This window comes from Schistocerca americana, chromosome 1, assembly GCF_021461395.2.
Source record: "Schistocerca americana isolate TAMUIC-IGC-003095 chromosome 1, iqSchAmer2.1, whole genome shotgun sequence".
Taxonomy (NCBI): Eukaryota; Metazoa; Arthropoda; class Insecta; order Orthoptera; family Acrididae; genus Schistocerca; species Schistocerca americana.
In genome coordinates, this window is record NC_060119.1 from 1043850056 (window position 1) to 1043855761 (window position 5706).

The 5706-nt window shown below is 41.1% G+C and overlaps 1 pseudogene; it reads right to left on the reverse strand.

Moving 5' to 3' along the window:
• Positions 1-857: 857 nt before the first annotated feature.
• LOC124558266 lies at positions 858-975 on the reverse strand (annotated as a pseudogene).
• Positions 976-5706: the final 4731 nt, after the last annotated feature.

Below are 5706 nucleotides of genomic sequence, written 5' to 3' on the forward strand. Positions count from 1 at the left end.
AGTTGTTTAATCGTCATTTTCAATACTGCATTTTACGTTTTCTATATTTCAATTATTTCGCGAGCTAGTTACTGCAGAATTGATGAAAAGATGATTTTGTACCCAGTATCGACTAAAAACACTGTATCTTTGGAGGTATCGTCTGTGAGTTTGAAATAAGCAGACTTGGTTCATTTCCGTAGGTAGCGCAAAATGTGAGTGCAGAGCGCTCCCGAGCACACCGAAAAACAGTTTTAGAATACACTTCTCTGTTGTGGAGTGCAGCGACCAAGAGTTGAAAGCGACTTGTCACTGGGTTGCAGCTTGATGATGATGATGGTAATAATGATGATTTATGGCTGAGGGCGCTAAACAGCAAGGTCGTCAGTGCCCTACATCTTGATGAAATGGTTCTGTTATTGGCTTTATCAGAAGGGATATCATATCTGCAAAGTTATTCCGTTAATCATTCGTGAGGTACTAACATTTTATGGTTAAATTTTCACTGAGCCATGATGCGAAATTGTTATGAGCAGTACAAGTGTAATTAAGTTCGACGTGTCGTTACTAATTTGTTGTCTGTTTATAACGTCGGTAGCTACTAAGCTAGGTATAGAACCTGGTTTCGGTCATTTACACCGAAGACACTCTTCCTGAGTGATTAGCTTATTAAACTCCTCCCGAACAGGCCATGAAGGCCCAAAGGTACCGACCGGCCGCCGTGTCATCCTCAGCCCACAGGCGTCACTGGATGCGGATATGGAGGGGCATGTGGTCAGCACACCGCTCTCCCGGTCGTATGTTTCCGAGACCGGAGCCGCTACTTCTCTATCAAGTAGTTCCTCAGTTTGCCTCAAAAGGGCTGAGTGCACCCCGCCTGCCAACAGCGTTCGGCGGACCAGATGGTCATCCATCCAAGTGCTAGCCCAGCCCGACAGCGCTTAACTTCGGCGATCTGACGGGAACCGGTGTTACCGCTGCGGTAAGGCCGTTGGCCCATCTTATTAAATGCTTTGTTTTTTGGGTGGAAACTTTGTTTAGATGATGAGTACGTATTTCCATCAGTCCAGCACGTGTCGCTTTGCGCACTCTGGGATCATGTATTAGTCTTTTCATTTGATTTAACAATTTAGTTATATGCAGTGTTACAAAAACATTCCTCCTTTACTTTGCTTTTCCTAGTAGTTCATTTGATACTTACTTGCATTATGGAGACGCATACTGTATTTTAGTCTTCTTACGCTCGCACAAATAGATACATTGGCTGTACTGATTGATTACTTCTGCGATCGCCACATAATACGTTCACACGAAAGATAGCATGCCTTATTCTATACACCACGTACGTGTTACAGTAAACTGGTTCAGTGTGATGGTGGCACAGCTTGCAGAGACTGTGTACGCAAATGTACAGAAATGTGTATGTTCTTTGTTCATATTTGACTGTCATAATCACAAATCTGTGTTTACACACCCACTGCACCGTGACAGACTGTATGCCGACTCTCAAAAACACATTCACTATTGCTGGAATCTTAGAGATGTTTCTTCACTTTCACCTGTTCAGTTTCTTATTGAATGTATCTGTCGTTTACAGTTTAACTGTTAAGATAAATGTACACTGCTCATATAAATTTAATTTCTCATATTGTATTCGTTAGTTAATTTAATGGGAAATACGTTTGTCTATGATACGACAGAGCTTTCACCAATCAGGGCATGTTGGAATTTACTTGCAACAGTAATCCCGTTCTAAACAGAACTGTCACCTTACAAAGTTCTGATGGTATATCTCCAGACTCATAAATTCTACGCACCAACTTCATTTGTCGCTTGGTTCCCACTACCCCTGATGATTTCAGAAATTACGAGGAAATATTATCTATTCCTACCGCCTTATTTGATATTTCCAAAGTTCTTAAACAGTGACACTAACTCTGTATTCCCTATGCCTTCCATATCAATTACATTTGTTCCTCAAGCACGTCACTGTAACGTTCTTCCTTCTAATTTCACCGAAGACTGTTTTCACATTTTTGTATGCTGTATCAGTCCTGGGAATACCATTTCTTGTCAGAGTATTCCACATATTTTCCTGCAAACATTACCTTATCAGAGATGGAAATGGGAGACTAATCTAGAATCTTTTATCCTCGAAAAGGACATGACACTTTTTTCAGTTACGGGCCACGTGTCCTGTGGATATACTTCGTGTGTTTTTAATGCAGTGGTTACCTCTGCTTTCTGTATCCTTATGCCATTGATCAATGCTGTATCTTCGGCGTTTTGGGGCCAGTTTTCCACCCTAATGGCAATAGGCTCTCCTGAAACTTTCCCCTCCTCTGCCACCTTTGACAAGGTCGTTGAAAGAACGAGGGTGACTTCTTATGCCGGAAGCCTAGGATCACCATTGCTGATGTTTGTTGTTCAGAATTAGGCAATGGCTAAGTTTGAACCTGGGATCAACAAAGTTTTCACTACTTAAAACGAACAGTTACTAACTTATCTACATGTAGACCAGAAAGTTGTGCTACAAGTATAACGGACGCCTCATTTATTCAAAAGTTTTCGTGCTCTGTTGCAGTAAGCTGTCAGTTTCATCTTAGATCCTTATTTAATGGCAGTTCCCTTGCTCTTGAGCGAAATGGAGTCTGAAAATCCACGATTCCGAAAGGGTTTGTTGATTTATGCTTTATTAATAACTATCGGACACTGAACTTTACGAAACATTTGAAGTGCATGTATTTATGGACATGGCAAACTATGTATATTGTTTTTATTTTCTTGTGTTGAGTCTAGCAATTTTCTCATATTCTCTCTGAAACACATTTCTTTGCTAGCTTGAACAGAAGATGGTTATGGAAGTGCTGAAAATAACATTTGGAATTGAAGTGTATGGTGTCACTGAATACTTGTGAGACGAGGGAGCACTGTTATACTTTCAGTGTGTACATTAATAATAAAAGAAAGTGAGGATGGTCTCTAGTTAGCAGGACATCTGCTAATCCAGATATGTAGAGAATATAACCTTAGCAGTTTATTGCATAAAACTAAAGTTATTACCTTTCCAGGTAAATACCCAATACAGTCAAAAATTGCGGAACAACTGTACCTTCTTAAACATCTGAGGCGCGACTCGAGTTACGAGTATGATAATAAATGATGATATTGATTAAAAGCTACACAAATTTCAAGAAATATATGAAGCAATGAGCACAATACTTAAAAACTCTAAAAGATAAAAAAATAAGTTTTATACAACTTCAGTGGTACACTTATTATCATATAGAAGAGAGAGTCGGATAAATACAAAGAAAGGTGACAGAAAAACTCAAATAGCATAAATGAGATTGTTGGGAAGAGCGATGGATTGCTCAAAAAGAGATTTCACAGAAAATGAAAACATTTGAAATGAATGTATGTGATTTAATGAGGCAATAGCTTTCCAGTTATTACGGTAGGTTGAAACAACATATAAACAGAGCTGGAAGACTGGTTAAGATAATTCCCAATTATAGCCGAAAATGGAGAAGGAACGCAAGGCGACCAAGGAAACAAGGCATTGTACATACGTTCAATGACGATGACGTGTATTCTGCCCAGTGACGCCAGAATTTATGACTTACTGATTAATTTAGGCAAAATGATGTGTCTATTGCTACTATATTCTGGGGAGAAGAATTGTTCCCGAAAGAAACGGAGCACTGTGTTTTTGAGACAAGGCCGAAGCTTTCATTGTGCACCGTCTCCTACTATGTCAGGGAACTTTTATACTCACGCAGTGTCGCTAATAATTTCCCTAACGTCGCAGCCTGAAGCGAGCTTCTATAGACTTTCAACATTTGCTGTTTTAATTAGGTTACCAAGGTAGAATGACGTTATTGCAGTAATGTTTTGGCATTACGCACTCACACACTCCCGCCTTACCGCCGCGAGCATGCGTGCTTTTTTGTGTGTGTGTGTGTGTGTGTGTGTGTGTGTGTGTGTGTGTGTGTGTGCGTGTGCGTGTGCGTGCGTGCGCGCGTTTTATCATGTAGCGTACATACGTGCGTACAAGTGTCACTTGCCTTCACCCTTGCATGCTTCTAAGTTCAAGTCTAGTCACAGATCACTGGGCCATCTCATGATATATTTCCTATTCATTTTAGTCTGATTTTTGGTTAGCTATGCAGTTAGAAACAGTCGATTCGTCGTCATTATACGGTGTGCAAAATGCTGTCGCTGACATGCACCGGGAGATGAATCTGCATTGGGTTCTCGTGAAGGAAGGAAGGAAGGAAGAACGGCGTTTAACATCCCATCGACATTAAGGTCGTTACAGATGGAGCTCAGGTTCAGATTGTCTCAAAGATGGGGAAGGAAATTGGCTGTGCACTGTCAAAGGAACCATCCCGGCATTTGCCGGAAGCGATTTAGAGAAATCAAAGAACACTTACATGAGGGCCACTGGACAGCGATGTGAACTGCCATCCTCTTAAATGCGAGTGTTTCTTGTGAAGTGGTTAAAATAAAATATTATTTCCGACAAGGATGCGTGGAGTGTATATGAAAATTTCTTAGATACAGTGTTCCCACCAAGCGTAGTTTGTATCGTAATTTCGATCCACACTCTTTAATGGCTCAAAAGATCAATTAAATCTTGACCTTTTTTTCACCTCGATAGTATCTGTACATGCAGGAGGTCCTGTTTAGAGAAACCCAGCAGACGTTCTATTCATTACTCTCTCGTAAAAAATGGGTTCAGGCACCTAGGACAAATATATCGTGCGTCTTGTGTGGACTGTTGTGAGGAAATTAAGCACGACATGTTCTTGATCTAACAGAAGTGTTGCTTCTCCTCTAGTGTATGTAATGCGGCAGTTTGAGATTTGGGAGAATTGAAGGTTTCGCACGACTGTGTGCTTAATGCCTGGTTCTCATTCAAAATGGTCGAAAATTATATTTTTTAAATTGCGTGTTTCGAAAGGTGTTTCTCCAGAATGTTGGGAATGAAAGGTTTCTTAATCCCTATGTTACGGAAGTTTGTACAGCCCATTGTTCGAAGCAGTGTCACAGGCACCGTGGGACGCTCTCAGCCGGAGACGCGAGGCCCAGTTAGAAAACTTATTGTGCCGTGACGCTCGTTCACAAAATGATTTATATTGCAGTATGCATGCAATCATATTCGCCGAAAAACCTGACAAAAAATGTGTGCAGGCTGCCGAACGCAGCATATGTCGCTCAACCAGATCGGCTTTTCTCGCTATGAAGAACGAGAGAATTGCTCCCCAGGGACAATTCGAGTTAGAGGAAGGGTTGATACACTGTTTTGGAATTGCAGACGAAACGGGAGTAAGTAAAACACTTTTCTTTGGTCAAATTTTGATCAAAATCGGTCAAAATATAATTTTTGGTCCACCATGTTGCATTAGCCATTTTGAATTTTGAATATCTAACTTCAAATTTGTATTCATCGCCATCAAAAATATACAATAACATGCAATTTTTATGCAAATTGAACTAATATATATAAGTTTTCCCTAAACTTTGCCGCGCGGGGTAGCCGCACTGTCCAGTGCGTCTTGTCACGGTCCGCGCGGCTGCCCCCGTCGGAGGTTCGAGTCCTCCCTCGGGCATGAGTGTGTGTGTGTGTGTGTGTGTGTGTGTGTGTGTGTGTGTGTGGCCCTTAGGGTAAGTTAGTTTAAGTTAGATAAGGTAGTGTGCAGGCCTAGGGACCTATGACCTCAG